Below are 25494 nucleotides of genomic sequence, written 5' to 3'. Positions count from 1 at the left end.
TGAAGTAATTTGGGGCCCCTTAGGAAGAGGGGGCTCCAGGCCCAGGGGTAATAGGCTTGTGCAGTAATCAGGCCCTGATAAAAGCCTACCTTGGACTGGAACTTTAAACGCGTTTGATTCAAAACTAGAAAATATTCACTTTCATCCTTTTGCTTCTCGCTGCTTCATCTGTAAGCGAAACTAGGTTCTCAACTTATGAGTTGATTAAAAAAGAAAAAATCCACGGTAGACTTAATGCTGAACCTTATATGAATTTAACTTTCATCCATATAGCCTATTAATATGCGTAGCAAAATTAAGTGCCATTCATTTCCTTAATTTTTAAATTTTGGAATGTTGCTTGAAAATTTTGTTGGTGATATTTTAATAAATACTGTTTGATATTTTAAATTAATTTTTAAAGTCGATAAATGTTATTCGAAACAATTAACTTTTGTGGCAAATAAAACGCTGCCGGAATTTAGCATTTAAACTATACTACTACTGGAGGAAAAACTAGGGCTTCTATAAGGAAAGGGGATCTTAAAAAGGGTTCCACTCGTTTAAAAAATTAAAAAACGCTGATTTAGAGGACACGTTGACGTCTACCTATCCGACATTTTGGTTCCAAGAGAGTCCAGGGTTATTTATGTATTTTCGCTGGTTGCTACGTCATAAAAATAACTGATGAAAAGTGGAATAAAACTCTAACTTTAACAAATCTAGATAGTTAAATGATTTTTAAACTATATAGTATCATCTCGGGAAATATTACCTTTACAGTAAATCCGCTTTCATGGCTCACTTATTTTAAATCTGAATAATTGACATATTTTCCCTTCATAAACTGAAAGAATGAAATGTAAACTGCATAAGAGAAAATTACAAAAATACAATATACGACCAACAAAAATACATTATTGCGGTAAATCGCCTTTTTACCCGACTGCGCGTGTACGACGCAAAGGAGGTTAATGTGTTTATAAGTCTATGTATGTATGTATGTGTTTTCCTATGTGGCGTTGTAGAGGCTAAACGCCTTGGCCAAGTTTGGTAATTCTTACGTCAATCGATTCGTCTTAACATTGGGAGTGTCACTAAACACATGACAGTAATCAAAATTCACCATATCAACAACCAATTGCCATCTTGTCAGTTCGGGATCTTGTCGCACGCTACCTGCGTGCGACATAGCGTGTGACAAGTGCAGGTAACTTTCGCTGACTGAATTTTTTGCTTGCTAAGTCTGTTAATTGGGGCCTCAGTGGCCGAGTGGTCTAAGCGATTGCTTCTCACACTTGTGGCGGTATGTTCGACTCCCACATTCGCTCCGGATGTACTTGCCCCTCTTTCTGATGTAAATTTTTTCATGTGTTGTTTATATGTATTCTGTACTGTAATAAAAAATATATCACGCGTAAGGGAGGCAACACACTCAGATTGTAGTCCTCATCAAAATTTACTCGTGCAATAAGCACCAAAAGAAAGCAAGTCTACTAATTCGATTTTCATCTCTAACATGTTGCATTTGTTTTTGTCGTGATTCAGGGGACTGAATTTCGCGACGTGTACTTTCTTGACAGGCTTTTTTAGTTTTGCCAGAAAGATTTGACTGATGTCGTTTCCTAAGCTGTGCTGTGGTTGACTTAAGTTCCCACATTTTTGTTGAAGGTCAAGCACATGTAGTTTTAAGCCAAGTTAGGTCCTACAGGGACTAATTATCAGTAGTTTAGACCATTTCAAGCTACTTAATAAACCTCACCATACAAACTCTCTCAATGAAATGACAAGATTGCGAAATGTACCGTCTTATAATCATAATAATTAAGTCAATGAAAATTAAAGGAAAAGTGTAAAATAAAAAATTATTAAATGAAAACAAAAAACCCGACAACGTAAAAAAAAAAAAAAAAAAACTATAAAGAAAAATGTATAAGCCCTGTAGTTTAGAATGTTATTAAGTACTACTGAATAACTACACCATTGAAATAGTTTTATAATCGTACACAGATGAGACAAATCATAAATTTAAAAGCAGAATAGAAAGATCAACAGCTGGGGCCCATTCCTTTCTGATTCAAAGAACCCCGTAAAATTTGAATGGGCCCCGACTGTTGATCCTTCTATTCTGCTTTTGAATTTATGATTTGTCTTATCTGTGTACGGTTATAAAACTATTTCAACGGTGTAGTTATTCAGTAGTACTTTAACATTCTAAACTACTGGGCTTATACATTTTTCTTTTTAGTTTTTATGCAGTCGGGTTTTTTGTTTTTATTTAATAATTTCTTTCTGAACAAGTGTTCAACCACACTGCGAGTTTATAGCTCTATTTTCGTTTCAAAGCTGTATTTTCGTAATCTAGCCTCCAGAAATCTCTAAATATGTTACATTAAGTTCAAAGCTGGAGATCGAAGGAGTATTTTCTAAACTCTAGGACAATTTTTGAGGCACTAGACAAACGTTGAGAGCCGTGTGCTTCTTATCGTTATCTTGATAAAAAACAAAGAGACACTAATCAATGCGTCTATCGTCAAACAATTTCAACCAAATCAAACTCTTCTTGATAAAAATTTGACTTACGCCTTTTTAGCAAAAAGCGACTCAATTAGAACTAAGAGCATTTCGTGACGACGTCTGCATAAGCCTTCATAACTCAAGAACGGTAAGTCCTAGAAAGTTGAAATTTGGTACGTAGACTCCTAGTGGAGTCTAGTTGTGCACCTCCCCTTTTGTTTGCAATCGGGTGTTTCTAAAGGGGTCTTTTGCCCCTTTTTGGAAGGAAATCCTTGTTAACTTCGATGCAAACTCAAGTGGTGTTATAATTTGGCGGACACTTGGCGATATATCGCCAGTCTTTTGGTCGTCAAGTTTTGTCGCCAACTTGGCGACACGTTTGGGGATTTCATAAAAAAAATATGTATTTTTTAAAAAATCTGGCTTCAATTTGGCCACTGTTGGTGATATTTAGAGAGTTAACTATTTAATCACATTAAAATTACCAATAATGGGGAAATAACATTAAGTTGGTGTAAAAGGAAGTCATGTGATGCACACATCAGCTCGTTTTTACCAGATATATTACTGGCAGATACACTCACTGACATTAGAAAGCTTTGAGAGAAACATCTTGCCTTATTCGCACTGTTTAAGGTTCTGAATGGAGTATCATGATATGGAGCATGTTTTGCTGACATGGAACTGGTGCCTTGGTGTTCCTCGAGGGTAAACAGCCATGCGATGCAATGATATACTGGTAAATCAAGCGCACCCTGAAATGTTGCATTTTTATCCTGATGGCTACGGATACTTCATTGACGATAATGCAACTATACATTGTCGTGACAAATGAGGCTAACCAAGGAACCACACGAATAGTGCAATGATGAAAAAAAAAAAAAAATAGTAGCAATCAAAAGAGTATATTGAGACTTTTTTGTCGCAAAAATTATCTACTCTTGTGTCCCCGTTTTTGTGATATAAAGTCTTAAAATCAGCCGAAATTTTATGAAAAGCGCCAAATTTAAAGACTTGGCGAGAAATTGGAAGTACCAAAAGATTTCACCATCTGCATGTGGCAGGACATCTGTCTGCAAAGCATGTGAAAGATGTCTTGCATTACTCACCAAAACTCACTAAATTTGGCAACTTTGTTTGAAATTTCAACAGACGTTAAAACCTTATGTTTCGATAAGGGGACGCGAAGGCAAAAAATCTATATGTTCTGAAACATGTCTTAGTATGCAAAATAAGTTATAACAACGTCAAATAACACAAATTGCATATTACTGCAAAAATAATCCGCAGTTTGTACTATTTGACGCTGTTATTTCTTATTTAACTTCTTATGCACAAGAGTATTTATTTAACGTACGGGTTACTATGCTCTTTAGACTCCTATTTGTTTTTGTTTTTTTAATCATTATTACACTTTCGTACGTTTTCCTGCTAAGATGAGACAAATAATGGTTTCAACCAAGAAAATGAGCTAACTTTCAGTTGCATATGAATAGAGTTGATAAGCTATGAAAGCAGTTTATTTGCGAGGAAAAGATTGGTTTCTTTCGGAAAAGAATGAAAATAATAAAAGTGTAGAAACTAAATTTTGGAAAACGATTCACTTACTATTGAAAATGGCACCAAGCCAGACCCCGAAAACAGAACCAAAATTTGATCTAATTTTATTCATAATACCATTTTAAGACGTATCAATTTAACTCTGTTATATACATGTTTTGAATGGTCTTTACTTTAAGTAAGTGGTTTAATTTCTTTTAATTTATATAAATTATATATTTTTTTGAAACCATAACATGCATGCTTATTTCGTAATCAATAATTTATTTTCAAAATTTAAAAATATTACCTACTTTTTTTAAAAATTCAAAAAATTGAGGAAAATTTCAACTTTTTAAAATCCCTAAGGCTTTTTTAGTTTTGCACTAATTTGAAAAACGTTTTATGCAAAACGATCACTATAATCATCTCTAAAAATCTATGCATTCATTTGCGTATGAGTTCATACGAAAATTTTCCGTGATTAATTATGTAAAAATTCAAAGTTTTTTTTTTTTAATTTGATTTTTAAAGGTATAACATGCTCTAAACATTAGAGTAATTTATAAAATGCTTATCCAATGCACAGTTTTGTCAAGCATGTTATCCCAATTGCAAAAAGTATTACTTTAAAGCTGTATCTTTAATAGAAAAAAACCTTAGAGATTCTAATGACATGAAAACACACAAAAAAAAAAAAAAAAAACCATCATCGAGAAAAAGCAATTTGAAGTTTTTCTTTTGCATAAGAACACATAGGGAACATCTCCTAAAACCACTCATAACTTTTTAAATATTTGAACTAAAGCATTGAAACTTTTTCCCTGTGTTCAGAATAGTTTTTTGTTTTGAAATAAACAATAAAAAATTTTTTGATCGTTTCATCATTTTTGAGGTTTAAAGTTCATTATTTTTCTCATAACCTAACATACATAAACAACAAAGTTTAAACTTTCCCTTTATAGAAATTAACTGTTCCCTAAGGATTGCAACTTTGCTTTCAACTACTACCTCTCTTCAAACTTCTTTACGAAAATCGTTCGAATAAAAGAAGGAAGAAAAACACCGAGTGGAAACAACTTTATTTACTCGGGCTGTTCCAAATTTAGCGAAGAAGCCTTTTGTTTACCCGAAAACGGTTCCAATAATTTAATCTTCGTCTTTTGATGCTTTTTTATTTAGAGAAGAAGTTCAATGTTTTTAGATTAATGTTCCTCCTACTTCTACTGTTTGCTTTATTGCATCCTATATAGCAGTGAGTTGCGCTCAACCAACGGTCCGCGGGCCACATCCGACCCCCTTAGCTGATCTCTGTGGTTTTCGTTTAATGTTACAAATCGTAAAGCACGATTAATGACAATGTTACAATTTACGAACCACATATTCAGAAATTGGTTTCTGAAAACCAGATACATTTGAAAAATGAAGTATTGTAATGATAATATCAATTATTGATTTTTAATTTTCTCACCTTTTCCATATTTTCCCACATTATGAAGAAATTTTTTAAATATTTTGAAATTTTACCTTTGTTTTGTCCGGCGAGAATCATTTCAATATGAGCTGTGGTTTTCTGTATAATTTCTGTAAATCGTTTAAAACTGAACAAAAAAGGTGTGAAATCAAGAAATGAAGCTTGTTGAAGGGAGAAGACGAGTTATAGGAAAGATCTTTGAGAAAAGTGATCGTTTAATTGGACTATTCTTTCAAAACTCATAAACAGAGCTGTGTGATCGACTCCAACTTCGGGCTTCTTTTTTTTTTCTTTAATTTTAATCGACTCTCCTTGCATTTTGTAAAGAACTGACTACCTAATTGGTTGGTTCTATTACATGTATTAAGACCAATTAATAAGAAAATAACTGCCATTGGCAACCAGATGGCTGCCGAACTTTTTGTAATAGCTACCTACGCCGTCCCGTAGTTTGCTTATTTTATAACTTTCTTTAACTAATATCAACTGTCAGCAAACGGTTTTGTTGCCTAATTTTTCTAAGTAATCACTTTCAACTAAACATAATTTAATATATTTTTTACTTTGATCTCAGTTATAAAATAGTAAAAGGAATGTATCCCTTGAGCAAGTAGATTCTGGTGGAAACCAGGCTTACATATATCCGGTTTCTCCCCGCAATATAATGCCCTCCAATGAAAGAATTTTAACGATTGAAGATATTCAAAGAAAAGTAGCTGATCTTTATGATATTAAATTTTCTGATAAGTCTTCTCCTAGACGTATTCGCTCAATAGCTAGACCAAGGCAAGTAGCTATGTATTTAAGTAAAACATTAACCCCAAAAAATCTTTTCATAATGATAATATGAATGAAATATGATTTAAAATTCATTTGGGAAAATTTTCAGTATTGAAGTATTCATATTTTTTAGGAACTTAGAATTTTTTTTTTTTTTTTGGAACTTAAATATTAAACCAATTAAATAACACAGCGGACACTGCCTTTGGCGCTCTTTAGTGCTGAATTTACTACTAACTCATTGTTGAACTATAATCAAGATTTTCTTAATGTTTTGTTTTGACGTTTGAAATTTATGTTTTACAATTTGTATGTTTTAACTTTATTTTATTTTGCCTACTGTTATGTATGTGTGCTTTATTAATAAATCTTATCTTATCTATCTTATGTTATCTAACTCTGACATTAACTTGAGGTGTCAACCACCAGATGTGTCGGGTGTCACGCGGAGCGGGCCCACCTCCTCTAAAGAAAGGTTTTTTGACTTAGCAAGAAAGCTTTTTTTTCTCTCAAGTTACAGCTCTCAAAAACTGAAAATCGATTTGATCAACATCTATTTGTTAAACATCAAAAGTGGAGCAAGTTAATCCTGTTCAGTGTTAAAAAAAATGAAATTTTGAAGTAATCACACTTTCAAAATCGCAAGTATTGGAAAATTTGACTTTGAAATTGAATTTCTAACGTTGTATGCACCTTAGGTTTATAATAAAATGCAACGTGAAAATTTCATAAAAAGACATTAATATTTTAATCTTTTGTTTAGAGTTTTTCCCCCTTTCTGTGAGGGGGGGGGAGAATAAAAACAAATGAACAGATTTGAAAGCCGGAATCGGAAGTTTCAAAATCCAGGAGTCGGAGCGGGTCATTTTCCTTCTGACTCCGCAGCCCTGCGTCATAAACAAGTACTGTAATGGACAAAAAAATTTCCAGATATCGCAAGTAGAGGAATGTGGGCAAAGTGAAATAGTTAAGATGAGTCTGAGCTTTTTCAAAATGACAAATTGAAAATTGGTTTTGAAAATTGCAGCACATAAAGAAAGAACCTTGTATTTTATAACGAAAATTGTATTGAAACATTAATTTTTATTTTTGGCAATTAAAATGGTTCTTTAAGTTAACTTAAAGTGGAAATTTTCCACTTTTTTTTCATGGGGCAAAGTGAAAAATATTTTTGAACAAATTAATACGCAAATAAAAGGATAATTAAATGAATGGAAAGATAATGAAATAATAAAGTAATAAATAAATTAAGAAATTAATTAGTATGTGATGAAAAATAAATGAGTGAATAAAATAGTGATTGAATGAGAAAATAAGTGTATGAATAAATTAGTAAGAGAATTATTAAATAAAGGAATGTAAAATAAATTAGTTAATAAATGAAAAAATAAGTTATTTAATAAATGATTGAATGAGTAAACGAAATGAACTAATTTCACTTTGCCTCATCCATTTTGCCCCGCATAAACTTGACTTATTGTGAAAAATTTTAAAAATACAAATGAGCTAAATATTCACTAAATAAATACTGCATCGAATATTAGAAGGTCCGAATTAATATTTAAAATGTTAATAACAAGAACTTTATCATTTGATAATATCAAAATAATTTTTGACTGAAACAAAGTATTACAATTTGAGTGTTAAGTTTTGAAAATTGCTAGTATTATCATATGCTTTGATTTTCAGTGGTAATTTTTTCTTGACTGGAATGGACTACACATGTTAATACATAGTTAAAATATTACTAAGTGAATGGTACTTAAAGTGATGTAAATATTTCACCATTTCACTTTGCTCCGCTATTTCACTTTGCCCCACATTCCTCAACTAAAAAAAACTTTTGTTTTTAAACATTTACTGAACTTCTTTATTTCTAGATTCATTTCTGTTTTTAGCTATAATTTTGCGGTGTATTAAACCTTCGTTCATGTTCTTATTACCTTTATTATTTTTCTAAAACGGTTTTAAGGGAAAATTGGCTAAAAAAATACGCATCGCAAATTTTAAAATCAAACGAGCTGATGTGTGCCTCACATGACTTCCTTTTACTTAAATTTAATGTCATTTTTCCATTACTGGCAATTTTAATGTGATTCAAAAGTTTACTCTCTAAATATCACCAACAGTGGCCAAATTAAAACCAGGTTTAAAAAAAAAATCGCCAAATATGCCGTCAACTTGGCGACCAAAAGACTGGCAAAATATCGCCAAATTGAAACACCACTTGAGTTTACATCAAAATTAACAATGATTTCCCCCCAAAAAGGGGCACGAGCTCTATTCTTTCTCGTTTAATGCACTACTTGTAATGGAAAAAAAAGTTGTACTGAGAAATCTATAGTTTATTACTTCCTTTTACAAACGAGCTGATGTGTGCATCACATGACTTCCTTTTACTCCAATTTTAATGTCATTTTCCCATTATTGGCAATTTTAATGTGATTCAATAGTTTACTCTCTAAATATCACTACCAGTGGCCGAATTAAAACCAGATTTAAAAAATAAAAAAAAAATCGCCAAGCTTGGCGACCAAAAAACTGGCCAAGTGTCCGTCAAATTATAACACCACTTGAGTATACATCAAAATTAACAATGATTTCCCCCAAAAAGGGGCAAAAGACATCCTTAGAAACACCCGAATGCAATCGAACAGGGAGGTGCACAACTAGACCCCACTAGGAGTCTACGTACCAAATTTCAACTTTCTAGGACTTACCGTTCTTGAGTTTTGCGATATACACACGCACATCCGCACATGTATACATACGTACATACAGACGTCACGAGAAAACTCGTTGTAACTAACTCGGGAATCGTCAAAATGGATATTTCGCGTGTCTATACGTTTTTAGGCACTTATCCACGTGTGATCGAGTCGAGAAAAAAAAAAAAAAAACTCAACACTCATTCATGGGTGAGCAAAATGCAAATTAAGGTCGATTTTTGAGTGAAAAGTTTTTCGCCAATACAATACTTCCTTTTTTGTAAAAGGAAGTAAAAACTATATTTATGTAAAATTTAAAATACCTTGTTCGGAGAAACAATTGGACGTATCTCCAATACAGTAACAAAATAACATTTAAAAAAAAAAAGAAAGAAACCACGTTGTTAATGATTTTTTTGCTAGAAAATACAGAACTATATCAAGCACTTATTTTGTACCTAGTGGCGTTTTCTGAGATTTAAATCACGTGTCAGGGAATATTATTTTAAAAGACCTGTTCCAGAAAAAAACTAATGAAAGTTAAGTGGTTTGTGCAACAGCTTTGTTTAAGACGCGTAATTTTTTGTCATTTGCTATTATGCAATAGATTAGAGCAAAATTAGCAGACTATTTTATCCTCGTGTAGATAATTTTCCAATTTGAAACAATGCAACCGTGGCCTACTTCACAAGACTCATAGTTCCCCCATTTCATTTTTTTTCCTGCTGCCCCCCTTGATTTGTTCGATGTCCCCCAAGAGGGCCATGTGACTCCCGTTGAGAAATCTTGCGCTAGGGAACTGTGGTTACTGCCTGTAAATAATTGGTGAGTGAAAATTCTTGCAAGTCTCTCAGATTCGTACTAGTGTTTAAGGGGCGTAAATGCAAAGGCCTATCCGCTTTGGGCTTACTTCCCCACTTTTTTTTTTGCGAAAGGTTTCCTGAGTAGCTACAAATAGCATGAATGCAGACTTCCCACATTTGTGAAAATTATTTTTTGCTACCAGTGTAGAGATAAACTCAGCTTCTTTAATAGGTGTTTTGCCTTCAGCTCTATAACGACCTTTCTAGATTTTGTGAGCCCCACACGCCACACAAGGGTGAAATGCAGTTTTTGGGCATTGTAGTTTTGCAAGGAGGCAAGTACGTCGTTCGGTATTTTCTGGCAATTCCACATTGCCTTTGGCCATATTTGCTTTAGAAGCGGTCCTGATAGGTACCAAGCTGTTATTTTAAGCATCTAAGTTTTCTTAGAAGGTTCTTGATTCATTTCAGAAATTTGACTGTGTTTTATTGGGACGGTTTCTTAATTCTTCAGCAAAAAGCCCACGTTGGTTTCAGGAAGGTTACTGACTTTCAGCGGAGAACTTCCCTTTTTTATCAGATGCCTATTCACTCGTAGAAATTAGATTATTAATACTAGTAGTATTGCGTTCAATCTAAGTGCTCATGGCCATGGCTGAAGAAGAATCCAGGCAGCATAGATACGGCACAGATATTGCGAAAAGTCTGTACACTTAATGGACAAAATAAGAATTGAAGATTTAGAAGATAATTAAAAGTTTTTAACCTCTGAAAAAAAGAAAGAAAGAAAAGACAATGAATGTCGCATCAACTAAAAATACACTGGTGGGCAATTCCTAATCACGGATCACAAAGGACTATGTAGCGCGTAAAAAAGTAAATGTGTTTGGATGCCAAGTGAAATAAACTAATGTCAGAATGCTAGAACATTACAATGACGATAATTTATTGCGCTCTGAAATCCAGAAGGCTTCAAAAAGTGTTCCAAGGACAAAACAGTCATTTTGTGCTGAGTACGTAAATGTGAGAAAAAAAATGTAATTACTATCTCCAGGCATTTCAGCGTAAGATGTCAATACGGAATATGGCATCATGGAGGACTATGGGACTATGCAAGTTTCCACAGGTCATGCTTTGCACAACATTATCCAGCAGCTGTTGTGGTAATTTATATCATTCTTCTGTCAGTCACAGATGAGGGTGTCTTTGTTCATTGGAGGGCATTGTCGACGAGAAAAGCTCTTCCCCAAAGCATTCCAAACATTTTCAATGGGATTCAGATCGAGAGAAAGTTCAGGCCATCCGATGGGTTGAATATACTCGCTTTCATGAGTCATGACACTCCTGGAGAGCTACTGTTTGAGGACATCTTGAATTGTCCTCCATAAAAACAAATTTATCGTCCACACCACCTCGAAACAAGTGAACCAGAGGCATCAGAACAACATTAATGCATCTCTGGTAAGCCATGGTTTCTTTTGGAAGCATATGAGCGACGTACGGACATTGATCACAATCCGAGTTACATCATGACACCACTTAAAAGATTATGGGTTCTTTTCTTTTATGTTTGCCGGCCTGTATGATGTACCACTCTCACGTCAGATCAGTCGTCGTCCACAATCAGGCCACAGACTGATCCTGCGTTCATCTGAGAATAGTACACAAGCCCAGTCGACCTCTCTCCAATTGTGATGCTGACGACAACATTGCGAACGGGCGAAACGCTGACTTTTAGACAATGAGTACAAAACAAGCCGACGGGAGAATAGTCCTACTGCTTGCAAACGTCTGGATAGAGTTTTTCAGAAAATTCGCTTGACAGTAGTAGCGAGAAACTGCTTCGCTAACTCAGTAGCAGTGCTGTGTCGGTTCCTTTTTGTTGCTAGCACTATGTGTCTATCTTCTGTTGACGTCGTACTGCTTACACGACCTTAGCTGTGACATTTGCAACACATTCTATTTGTTTGAAATGTTTTCCAAAGCCTTGAAACAACACTGGTTGACGTTGAACTCCCTGGCAACATTAGATATTTTTTGTCTTTCTTCAATCTTGACAATACTGCGGACACCCATAAAATCATCTAAGTTATGCCAAACCAAAGACGCACCAAAAATTACAAGTTTGTCAATTGATTATTTCCTGTCAAACTCTGCCTTTGAACTGCAATAGTCCTCACGCAGCAAATCCTGTATGTCGCTTTTATCAGCGCTATCACGTGACAAACAACGTCGGGACGGGAATCCAAAATTTGCATACGCCCAACACGTCTTACTGGATTTCGCACTTATGATAATTTCCATATTTCTTTGGCATCCATTTTGTGGTTGCTAACGCTGCTATTGCCATCCGTCCTTAGCAATTGTCCACCAGTAGTGTATCATATCTAAAGTATGGAACGAAATAGACTAGCTGACCAGGTAGCAAACTTCGTTTTACAAATGTTGCAAAATGGTTGTCAACGTTGTGGTAGCCATTTGCAGAGTTTATGGAATGTTTAAACCTGTGCTATCTGGGTAGAGCTGCCTACTTCTATAAGCTATAGATCTAACAAGACTGACAGCAGAGGCGCCCCGATGGGAGGTCACTGAGACATTCGGAAAAATTATCGTCATACGTCAAAATTTGGAGTTCCATTCGACAACATTTGGAGCTAAATCCGGAAAATTGAAAATTTCTGCCCTCCCAAAAATTTAAGTTCGGGGCGCCCCTGAGTGGCAGATCTAAAAATCGGTGGTTGGAACAGGAAACCAGAATAAGCTTTTATCCTAGTCATTGTAGACGAGGTACAAGATGATGATTGTTATGGTTACTGGATGTTGTTCTATTTTGATGGCCGTATTACAGTGCTATATCTTCATGCAAGTTAAATACAATTTGTGTTGTAATGTAAACTTAATTTCTTAAATTTTTTTTAAAAACCATTTTAGGGTTTTTTAAGTTTGCAAACTGCTATGAAGAATTCATGGAAACGGGAACCTTTTCAACCTGGAATTTGAATGTCGATACAAAAAATAAATATTCCAAAAAATCAAATAGATCACAAAGACATGTAGGAGAAAATCCAAAATTTGCAATTCATTTTCATTGATTTTGGTCGCTTCATTAAAATTATGGAGGGTAAAAGTTTAAATAAATAAGATCGGATAATTAGCGGGACAGAAAGCAAACGATTATCTCCGTCTTTGACCTGTGCGATTGCGAATAATGAACAAAGAAGCTGGAGCAAAAGCGAGCTATTATGCGACAACAACAAAGCTCAAAAACGGAGAAAAAGTTTTGCTCCTAGAAAAAGAATTTGTTTCCCAGAAGTAATGAAGAATTTAATGAACTATTATCCGGAAGGAAGCAAAAAAGAGAAAAATAACGCCTACAGCCAGGCCTGGGGAATGGAGGGGGGAAAAACAGCAGAGTCTTGGGGATCGAAGTATTTGCATTCGCACTGCAAAAACTTCGGCTAGGTGGCGCTGAGAATTCTTTTTCTGCTGCTTCAACGATCGAAATCAATTTGAATGACGAGATTAAATGTTAACTAGAAGAGTGTTTTCAATGAGCGGTTAATGTTGCTGCCAGGCGTTGCAACAAAATTCAGCAACTTTGTTGAAGTTCGGTTATTTTTCTATTACAAGCAGGCAATCAAAGGGAGAAAATTACTTATTTTTTAACATTTCTGTCCGGAAAGAAAATAATGATTTTTGCTTGCGAGATCAATGCTTTCTCTTCGTTGTTTTGTACCATGAAGTACTTTACAAAAAATGTTCTGTGATACTTTAAGGGAAAGGAGAATTTAAATGCCGAATAATGTTTAATTATCAAGCGTCTGGAAACAGTCTTCCTGTAACTAGAAAATGATTAGAAAACCAGTGAGGCTTTTAAGATAAACTAAATTACTTTCCTTTTCAAAAACGACATTTGTTGTTAAAAGTACTCGATACTTTAAAATGCTCTTAACAGTGATTGTCGTAATGTGGTCTTAAATTGCTCAACATTGTTCAAATTCCATCTGCACTTTTACATTAACTTCAGTGTAAGCAATTAAAATTTGTTCCCGGTGACAAATATTTATTTTTGATTAGGGGCTGTGACTGTCTTCACAAATTAAATAGCATTTTCGCTTTGGTTATTCCTTGAAATGTTTCCAGTATTTTTAGAACTTCGGAACCAGATTGCTGTTTATTAAGGCCTTTACGGCGAGAGTCAATAATGTAACTATTCCTCTGGCTTGCTGTCCATGTTTTATTAAGATCCAGGATATCGCAGGCTAACGATTCGTCTGACAGGCCTCAAAGCACGTAGAAGCGTGAGACATGTCAGAAAAAAGTCAGCCAGGAACATCCTAAACGCAGGGCTGTCGAGGATCCCCCCCCCCGTGTTTTAGTAATGGGGTCGCCAATTTCATTTTAGCGCTGAAAAAAAATTAAGAAAACCTTCTCAGTCTTAATAAAATTGAAATAGTAATAGTAAATGAATAAATAGAATAAAAGTGACAAAAAGTATTTTTTCTGAAAAATTTAAAAAAAAAAAAATGTAATCTTTGAATATTATTTAGGAACATCCAAGATTCTGCATGATAGTTTGCCAAACTGAAGGATGCCGAAATGTACGCTTGAAGCCGTTTTGCAACTGAAAAAGTACTCAGTGCCCTCATTAGTACAAACCCACACATTACAATCTTCAGTTTAATTTTTAAAAAATGAACGGATAAATATACACGAGAGTTTCAGAATGGCCGCCGACATATTTGAAATTCCCTTTTCTTTGGTAAAAATATAATCATTAAGATCACAGCTAAGTGGACAAAAATACATGGGCCGCAGAAACATGTTTTAATAAAGACAAATAGTATATAGTTTAATAGTAACGACAATTATTTATGTTTAATACTTTCGTAGCATATTGAAATTTTTAAAATGAATTTCACTGAATATTGAAAAATTCTGAAAGATATGAATTAAAATTTTACTCTTCCTTTTGTCACCCTGACGAATCTATTTTCCAAAATCTTGTGTGTTTGTGTGTGTGATTAACAAAATCATTTCTTTCTATACTTTCATCATAGCATACGAATTTAGGAATTTCTCATCTGAATTAAGAAAATTTTTGAAATTTTGTGAAGTTATCAGATGTAATTTTATCCCAATTTTTACACTTCAGGCATTTTTCTAAACTTCTCCATCATAAAAATGAACTTTTCATGTTAAACATTTTAAAATAAAATTGTATGAATTGATGAGAAGAAATGATTGGGTAAACAAAAAGACATAAAATCATTTTTCCTTATACGTTTGTAATATCATAAGATTTTTGGCATTTCTCAATTGAATTATGAACAGTTTTGGAGGAAGTTAAAGGCATCAAATGTAATTATGTCTCCATTTTTATAGGACGGAAATATTTCTCAATATCTGCAGCGTAAAAATGAGTTTTTCAAGTAAAACTTCTTTTACGTAATAAAAGCACATCATGATGTGATGAGAAGAAAATGTTGGGTGGACAATAGGAAGCGAAACTTTTTATACTTTTTTAGTGTAAGAATTTTGAAAATTTTTTGTAAAGAATTTTGAAAGTTAATCGTAATTACGTGTGTTCCCATTTTTATACGACGGATATATTTCTCAAACGTTACAGCGTAAATATGAACTTTTCAGGTATTTTTTTTTAAAAATAAAATACATGATGTGATGAGAGGTAAAGATTCGGTAATTAATCGGAGCCAAAATAATTTTCTTTGTGCTTTCACCTTAGCATAAGAAATTTAGAGTTTTTCAAATGAATTATGAAGAAAGAAGAAATTTCCTAAAGGTATCAATCGTAATTATGTACCCATTTTTATACAACGGGAATGTTTTTTAATCTCTACAGAGAAAAAATAAGTTTTTCACAAATAATTTCGTTTACGTAATAAAAATACGTCATGTGATGAAAAGATTGGGTGAACAATAGAAAACAAAGCCATGCTTTCTTAAACTTTTGAATTATAAGATTTTTGGATTTTCTCAACTGAATTAAGAAAAATGTAGACATTTTATCAGAGTATCAATCGTAATTTTGTTCCCAATGTTATAAGGCGGAAATATTTCTCAAACTAAATCGTAGAAATTAGTTTTTCATGTAAAACATATTAAAAAAAAAAAACAACGTTTAATACATATTTTATACATTTTTCAAAAATAAAATGTGGTGAGAAGAAACAATTGGATGAACAATAGGAAGCAAAACCATTTATTCCTATACTTTTATAATATAAGAATTTTGGAGTATCTCAACTGAATTAAGAACAATCTCGAAATTTTATCAAGGTATCAATTGCTCAAGGTATTATGTTCTCATTTTTGCATGACGGACATATTTCTCAAACTCTATAAGGTAAAAATAAGATTTTCATGTAAAATATTGAAAAAAAAGAAAAAGAAAGAAAGAAAATACATGATGTGATGAGAAGAAAATATTCGGCAAATAACTGGAGCCAAAATCATTGTTATTTCATCTTACCATAAGAACTTTGGAGTTTCTCAACTGAGTTATGAACGAGGTAGAAATTTTCTAAAAGTATTAATTGCAACTATATCCTCATTTTTATACGACGGGTATATTTCTCAAACTCTACACCGCAAAAACGATCTTTTCGTGCAAAATATTTTTTAGAAATAAAAATACATGATGTGATGAGAGAAAAAGAATGGGTGAACAATAGGAGCCAATTTCGAAGAAATTGCAAATGTATAGCGTGCAGACTTATTTAAAGTTGCTCAGGAAGAATATTTCTTTCAAAAGGCAGCACTAAAAGGAGGGTGATGCAGCCGAACTAAGGAGTTCTGTCAGGGTCTTGTCAAGCGAGCTGATTTAAAAATATGAGACATTTGATTCGCGGAATATTCGAGTAGCTTAGCACCGTCTACTGGCTCATTTAGACGAAAGAGCAATATTCAAATTAGCTATCGGAAAAGGCTTCTTTGCATTCTGGCCGCATCACTCAGAAGTTGCGGTAGCAGTTAGATGTCACTCGTCAACTGCGGAGGATTTTTCTGGCAGAAGGGAACACTTCTAAGCTACCGAATTCACGTAAGCAAATTCAAGTTCGACTCATGTTCCTGGCACAGGATAGAAGCTCTCAGTACACGAAAATGATCGAAAAACGAGAATGCAAATCAGTCGAACCAATTCCTACAGTTGGCAGGTACTTGAGGCGAGCTCGAAAAGCCTACGGCGGGTTGAATATTTTCCTACGGGTAAATGAATCTTCAAGAGAACAGAATTTTTTAACTTTTATAGTTCTCGAGGGATATGTAGGAGTGAAAAAAGTGAAATAAAGAAAAAAGAGAACACTCGGGCTAGACCAGTATTAGTGAGTAAGCGTGAAAATGAACAATGAAGTATTCTGAAGATTATTTTTTCCTTATTAAAAGAAAAACACGTATAAGAAGGACAGATTTAAGGGTTCTTGTTTTTAATAAAAAAAAACTATTTTTTGTGCGAGTTGATACTGTTATTTTTAAACTTAAAATTGAATTTATTTGCTAATACGCATTTGACTAAATTAAGGGTTTGAGGATGCTTGTTTTAAATATTAAAAAAAAAACAAATGTTTGGTTGGTTTTAGTAACTTACTAGTTGAGCTGCAGGGTTTACCTTGAAAATAATTACGTGAAATGTGATGTGTTAATATGTTATGTGAAATGACGCAAAAATCAACAATCAAGAACAAATTTTTAAAAAAATAAAGAAATTGCAAAGTTACAGGTCAACTTATAGAAAAGAGCAATTTAATGGCTAATAATTTAAATTTTGACCTCTTTGGATTTTTTAAAAAGCTCCAAAACCCCCTTAAGTGAACTCCTGAGCATCAAAACACCTTTGTGTCAAATTTGGCTGAGATCTGATTGGGGAGGGAAGATACACACACCCACATGCATCCATTATATATATATATATATATATATATATATATATATATATATATATATATATATATATATATATATATATATTATTTCATTATTTTGGTAAAAGAAATTTATGTGCAATGTAATGTTAAAATGGCAGTTTGAATATTTTCATAAATTCTTCCTCGAACTGAAAAGAATAACTGAGCAATATTTTTAGAATTCTGATTTTGCAGAGTGAAGGTAAAATATAAATGATAATAGCTATGACTTAAAAAGGATATTATAAAAACATTATTTTTAATCATTACGCTAACACTAATGCATTAACGTTAACACACATTATAATTAATCACGAAATTACAATTAATCATCAAATAAAAATTAAATATATTATTTTTAAAAAGCAAAGTTGTTAAAACTATATAACAATTTTTTAAAAATTATATAACAAATTTTGTAACAAACTTTTTATATTTTTATTGAAAACGTCTTGAGTATAAAAGGCATTCATTAAAAATATTTGCTTCGTTGCTGGTTGCCTTAGACCTATTCAAAAATAGCTAACTGCCCAAGCTTTAGAAATAAAACGATAATATGAAAGCGATTATCAAAAGATCTATCAATTCTTATTTCAACTTTAAGGCTGTAATAAAATTTTACTTTGATTTAAGAAAGGGGTTTGTGTATTTTAGAAACAAGTAAATTAATAAATAGAAGTTGTAACTAAAATAAAGAAAAATGAACACATAAACATACATTAAATTTGCAAAGTATAGAATTTGTTTAAGGTTTATTTAATGAATTCTACGTGAGAAATATTTAAAAAGGGCATAATATAGGTTGATATGAAAATCTATGGGTTTTATTTACATGAGGAATATTTTAAATATTTGGAAGCAATGTTAGTGTAGTATTTAGTACTCATTAAAAGCATTAATAATTATTACTCAATTTTCAAGGCCCGAACTGGAATTTTTTTCCGGTTAAATAAAACGTCCAGGTGAATATATTTTATTGCATAATGTTGAATTTATTCCAAGCACATTTCAAAAAAATGCACAAAAAAGAATATTTTAAGAAAATTATCAGTTAATTCGCGAGAAAGGATTTAAAAAATATTTTATTAGAATTATATTTAAGGAAAGAGCTATGTGCAATTATTACTTAAAATTAAAAACGGACGTAGTAATGAAAATGTAGAAAGAGCTTTTTTTAACTTATACCAACAGTAATTGCATAATTAAAAATGTAGGGGAAAAATGCAACTGACGAAGTAAGATAAAAGCTTTTTTTCCAGACTGAAATATCCCTGTCCTTGATTCTAACCTCGAAGAGCTATCTTGATGATTGTCCATTAGTTAACTCTTTACTACTTTTTTCTAAATTTTAATCATTATTTTATCTTTTTTCGGTCTTTCTCGGCTTCCATTTCGCTGTCATTTTAACCGTCAATCTTTTCGCAAATATTTTATCTCTCATTCGTTGTAGCTGGCGAGACAGTTTTAAGAGTCTAATTAATTCTGATGAGTGTCTAATTAATTCAAAACATCAAACAGTCTCATGAGCTCCTATTTCACTAATTATCTATATGCCATTCACTGTTAGGAAATCGTCATTTTTCTGAGCACTCTGAAGATGTTTATTTGTATCAGTCTTTGGTATATCTCTCAATTCATAACTGTTTAGTGTGACTGTTATAACTATTGCCCTAAGCCTAAGCAATTTAATTTTGTATGTAAAATGAATGTTGCGAAAGTAAGGTTTTTTTCGCTGATTCAAGTTTTCAATTTATTTTAGTGGACATCTGTAATACAGCTAAGCAAAAAAAAAAAAAAAAAGTCCCACCTATAGCTAAACCTTGAGTCAAAAATAAATGAATAAATAAAATGAATAAATAAATAAATAAAATAAATAAAAAGCAAAAAAATAAATAAATAAGTAACTAATAATAATAAATAATGATGCTAACGGGCACACTATAATTATTAATAAAGTTATTTGTTGGGATAATTCAATCTGAGTTTTTTATAATTGCTTAATTTTGCTAAAGGGTTCACTTTTCATGTAAATTTAAGTCATTATTTGCAAAGTGGACCATACTATATATGAGGCAGTGAGAAGCAAAGGGATGTAAGTGGACATTTTCAAGTTTTGAGTAAAACGCGTTTAAAGACAACATCTTAGGTAGGCTTTCATTGATTTTTTTTTTCTAAATCATGCTGTATAGCAGCAACTACCAGGGCTATTAATACCATCTCTTGCCCCAAGACAGAGGAGAGGTTTACCTACCATGTGTACTGGTTATCTCTAAATTTTTAATTTTGCCATTTACATCCTTTTGCTGCTCACTGCCTCATATAAACTATCTAGTTAACTAAAAAAAATAGACTATCTTAAGAGTAATATTTTTTACAAGAGTTTACTGAAGCTAAAAAATGAGAAATGTTCGGGAAAATAAACATATTCGATTTGTTTACAAAGTTTAATTCGTTATGGATTTTTTTTCAACGGCTGTTTGGATTGTTTTAATAATAAATGGCTTATCAAAAAGTGTTGAGTAAATTAATGTTCCCCAGAGCCCAGACCGATTTTTTTTATAGTATATCCTTGGGTACAAAAGTCCCTGTCCTTGGGGTGAACGGTGTATCTACGGGGGAAAATATTGTTTTGAAAAAAATATTTTTTTTGATATTAGGCTTAAAATTTTCAACAGACAAAATTGCCAAATTAGATGATAAGTCAGAGTGACAAGCAAAAATTGAAAAGTAAATTTTGTCAGTGGGTACAGCGCTTCCACTACCTATAATCTGCATACAATAGGGGGAGACTGGGGATACTTGGTCCCCACTTCAATATTCAAATAATAATTTTTACTTTTATTTTTTCAATTAGGGGAATGTGGGGCAAAGTGAAATGGTGAAATATTTTCTCTGCTTTTAGCACAACCTATCTAGTAATATTTTAACTATGTAGTAACAAGTGTAATCTTTTCCAGTTTAGAAAAAAATCCCTCTGAAGATCAAAGAACATGGTATGATAGAAACAATTTTCAAAAATTGATACACATATTGTAATATTTTGTTGTGAGTCTTAAATTTTTTTAATCTTATTAAATGATTAAGTTCTTGTTATTAACATTTGAAATAAAAATTGAGACCTACTAATATTCAGTGAAGATTTTATTTCCTTAATATTAAGCTTATTTGTATTGTAAATGCGTTGTACAATTAGGCATGTCCATGCGGGGCAAAGTGAAATAATTCAAATAATTTACTTATTCTGTCTTTTATCAAATCACAAACGTATTCATTTGTTAATTAGTTAATTTACATTCCTTCATTTTATAACTCCCTTATATTTATGCACTTGTTTTCTTATTAATTCTCTATTTTATTCACTCATTTATTTCTTTTCGTTTATTCTTTCATTGTATATTTATTTATTCATTCATTCTTTTATTTACCGGTTTATTTGATAAAAAACATCTTTAATGATCGAATAGAAAACATTTCATTAGAAAAATGCTTCATTTTTCACTTACCCCATGGAAAAAAAGATGAAAAACTACCAACTTTTTTCTATCTTTTTTTTTTTTTTTTTGAGACGCTAACTTACTGCCAAAAGTAAAAAATAATGTTTCAATGCAAGTGTTATTGCAAAATATATTGTTCTTTATTTATGTGCCGTAGTTTTCAGAACAAATTTCCATTTCGTTCATTTTGAAAAAAGTAAGTTATCTTAACCATTTCACTTTGCCCCACATTCCCCTATGAAGTTTTTTTCGTTACGTAGAAAATATGCAACGATTCCTCATTATGGTGCTATGATTAAGTATTTTTTTTACAAATTAAACATTTCTCTTATTTATTTAAAAATCTGAAAAAAAAGGGAACGTTTCATGTAAAGGGAAAGCGTCAGCTTAAAAAAAAAAAAAAAACTGGTAGTAATTCGCCCAAGATCGTTTTTTGTACATATTTACGTTACATTTATTTAAAACATAAAACTAGCCCTCAAAACACTTCATCCTTTTAAATGTTTCGTTTAAAATTTCATTTGGGCCATTCCATTCGGTGGAACGGGACATTTTTCGGTGCATTTTGTGGTAGAAATACAAATAAAACAAGCTAGAAATTTTATTTTTGACAGCAACAGTAAGGATTTGTTGTAAGAATTCCGTAGAACATTAAACTTATCGCTTTTAAATAAAATAATTGATGAATACGCAATAAAATGCCCGTGACGGAACTGGATTCGTATGGGTCCCGTTCCGTCACGGGTATTTTATTGCATGTCGCGTCATTTTCTTCAAACTGATTAACTTTTGATGTTCTACAAAGTTTTTATGACAAATCTTTACTGTTGCTATCAAGAATAAAATTTCTAGCTTGTATTATTTGTATTTATGAAACAAAATCTTGTGACAAAACTACTCAAATTGTCCCGTTCCGTCACATGGAATGGCCCTTAAACGCTTGCTTAGAAAGCGAATCGAAACTTGAATACATAGGTATTTTATATTTTAATGTCATGCAGTTTCTTTTCTTTTTTTTTTTTTTTGTTTTGCGTAAGAAATAATATGCGCAAATAATGCAAGATTGGGGAGGAATGCTCTTGAATTGTGCAAAGCAATACGCCGAGCAAAAACTTTTTTTTTCAATCTTATCTTTTTACATTTATAAAGAATAGACATTAAGAAAAAAAATGGCAAACTACGAGTAAGAAAGAGAGAGAAAGAAAGAAAGCTGCAATTTTCACAGAAATATTATATAAGCAAATTTTTCTTTCTTTCACGTATTCATAGTTCGGACGCGGGTCGATTACTTTTCTTGTGTACAATTGGATCTCAAATTTGTTTAGTGAAAAGATTCAACTTTTTGGAGTTGAGTTTCTTTCACTAAAGTTTGCGTGTGAGTTACAAGAAAAAAAGATTGGTATTCCAAAATGTTAAAATTATTGACCAATCTGCAAATGCTGGTGAAAATGATTTTGATGCATCATAAGCAACAATAAATTTTCTTTTCCGGGATCTAGTATGAAAGTTGTTAGTACTTCGTATCATTTTTTTCAAATCATGATGTTTTGAGTTTAGTGGACGTACGAGTACCTTTGACATTAACTCTGACTGCTTATTCTGCGATTTTCACAACCATAAAATAACAAAATTTAGCCACTCTGCGACATCTTCCATGCTGGTATTTCATACAAGCTTGGGCGAAAAAAAAAAATAGGCTAATTTAACACAAAAAATACTTTTTTTTAAAAAAGATAGAAATATATTTGGAATCATCAGAAACTAATACAGTTTCTAAAATAAGAAAAACTGTTTTGCCACGTTCAAATAACTATTTCAACTCAATTGAATCACCGATCACTTCAAGGGAGATCAAATAATATCAAGCAGGAGATTTGAGATTGCTAAACAAGCTCTTTAAATTGCGCGTTAATCAAATATTAAAATTCAAATGCGATACCTCGGAGAAAAGAAAATTTTCTAATTCCGTTAATATTTTAGTAAAAACTAATTTGTACCAAAACCTTGACTTAGAACGATAAAAACAACAATTTGCTAATTACACTTGATATAAAATGAGGTAAGGAATTTTGGCGATAAGTGATACAAAAGGTATTATTACGGTCGAAATGTTCTTAACAATTTTTAATGTGGTCAAGCCTTAAATTTTAAATCAAAAATTTTAAAAGACAGAAAAGAAAACACTGAAATGATTCACAGTTATGAGAGATTGTTTTATTTGTCAGGGCCTGATTACTGAATAGGCCAACTATGCCTTGGCCTAGGGCCCCTGGTGTTTTGGCATTTGAAAGCTGCTAGGCTTCTCGATATCTTAATCGGGCTCTGTTGCTTGTAAATTCAGCGCTCAAGATTTTTTCCTTTTCTCAAATAACTCCCACTATTTCTACTAAGAACATAATGTAAATAAAAATTTAACACAAATTCGTGATTTCCTCACTTTAATTTCTTTTATAAACGTAGCATTTCATTTAACAACATCTTAATGATTCTCTTTCACTTAGGCATCATACTGCGACGGCCCATTAAATTAAGAAAGACGTCTTCGAAGACGAACCTCGTTCGAACCATCTCAGTCAAATCGACCCACGATGTTTTTCAATGTTTCCTCTATAAATCTTTCATTGCATTAAGAAGTTGTAATTACAAGCACTTCCTGCCAGCGGGAACATTATTCATCAGGGAAACCTCAGATCTAACTAGATGTATCCCTTTTTAATTGGTAGATGTTCACAGAATCTGCCTTGTTGAGGAAAATTGGATGCTTCGATCCAACTCATTAGCAAAACATCAAATAGCCCACGTAATATTCCATGATTGCAACTTCAATGAATGGGTTTGGATTGAGGTGAATGCTGCAGCTAAGAAGTACGTCAAGGATACTAGTTACAATACCTGCTATGAATATTCTAGATACCATAAATTATGAATAATTTAACTACCAGTTATTAATCTGTTAGTAGTTTTCGAGCGTAGAAAAAAAGGCTTTAAACAGGTTATTTTCAGGTACTTGCTACTTATTTATGCAGGCTTTATAAGCTACAAATTATATGCAAAAACTTTCACAAGTAGTCTTATGGATATTAATAAAAAAGGAAAACTAAAAACTTTTCTAATCAAAACTTGATTATGCTTGAATGAAATAAAGTAATTTATTCATGCCCTCTCTTCAAAAATAGGGGGTGGAAATGTCGCTTTAAATAAATGACTTTAAGATTTCATCTGAATTGATTGCATAAAACTGAAGAAATTAAATAAACTTCCGTAGTAAAAACATTGTTCAGAGCTTTCTGTGAACAGAGCTTTTTATTTTGAGGACTTTCCTTTCAACAGAACTTTATAGCATTTTCTACAATCTTCACAGTTGCCAAATTGAAATCTTTAAGCTTGAGGGATATTTTTCGAGTGCAAAACGGTTTGAAAAAAACATTTGCAAATAGTAACAAAAAAAAAAGAATTTCATTTAAGGACGGGACGTTTTTTCTAGATAAAAAAGAGCGTATAAAATCAGAGAGAGCCAAAGATCAGTAATAACTTGTGAAACGAAATGATTGGTGTTACAGGCTCGTTTAGTTCTGGATAAGTTACTTACTTTCGAGCTTTAGTGTGATAAAACAAAATTTTCGTTAGAAATACAGTAAGGTAAACGCACCAGTAGTGGCCACTTTAAGGTTTATATTTGAAAAATAAGAATTCCAGGTCTCCCGAAGTATTCAAACTTGCAGGAGGTAGAGCTCAGGTTATATTGTAGTGAGCAGTTCAAGGAGGAGTAGGTAGAGCATCATGGAAAATTGTTATTAACTATTCAGTATGGATTGCCCATGTTTTTTCAGCTCTATTCTAACGCCTCTCCATAACGAGGTATGTAAACATTGTGTTGTACTTTAAATAGAACGATACTCAAAAATAATATTTTTAGAGCTGCAACCATGTTATGAAATGTGAAAGATCATGTTTGGAACGTTTTCAACTCGAAGTAGTTGCTTTCTTGGCTGACAGTGTATCTGGCCACTACTAGTACCAAAAAAGTTGGGCAATTCAAAAGTGGCCACCGAGTGGTCACTACTGAATCAGGAAGGTTTTTCATAAATCAACTTGATTTTTCTTTTAATAGGTTGTAATCTCTTTACATAATAACCTACCTCACATCTGATATAATATTATGATGTGATCTAGTGGTGGCCACTCTGGTGGCCACTTTTAAGCAACAATATGGCCAAAGACCGTAAAGGCCACTGATGGATCAAATCGGAGGTTTGGGGAAAAATTTAACAAATT

This window comes from Uloborus diversus, chromosome 10 (assembly GCF_026930045.1).
Source record: "Uloborus diversus isolate 005 chromosome 10, Udiv.v.3.1, whole genome shotgun sequence".
In the NCBI taxonomy this organism is placed as follows: Eukaryota; Metazoa; Arthropoda; class Arachnida; order Araneae; family Uloboridae; genus Uloborus; species Uloborus diversus.
The sequence above is the reverse complement of the archived record's forward strand: the minus strand, read 5'-3'. Positions refer to the sequence as shown.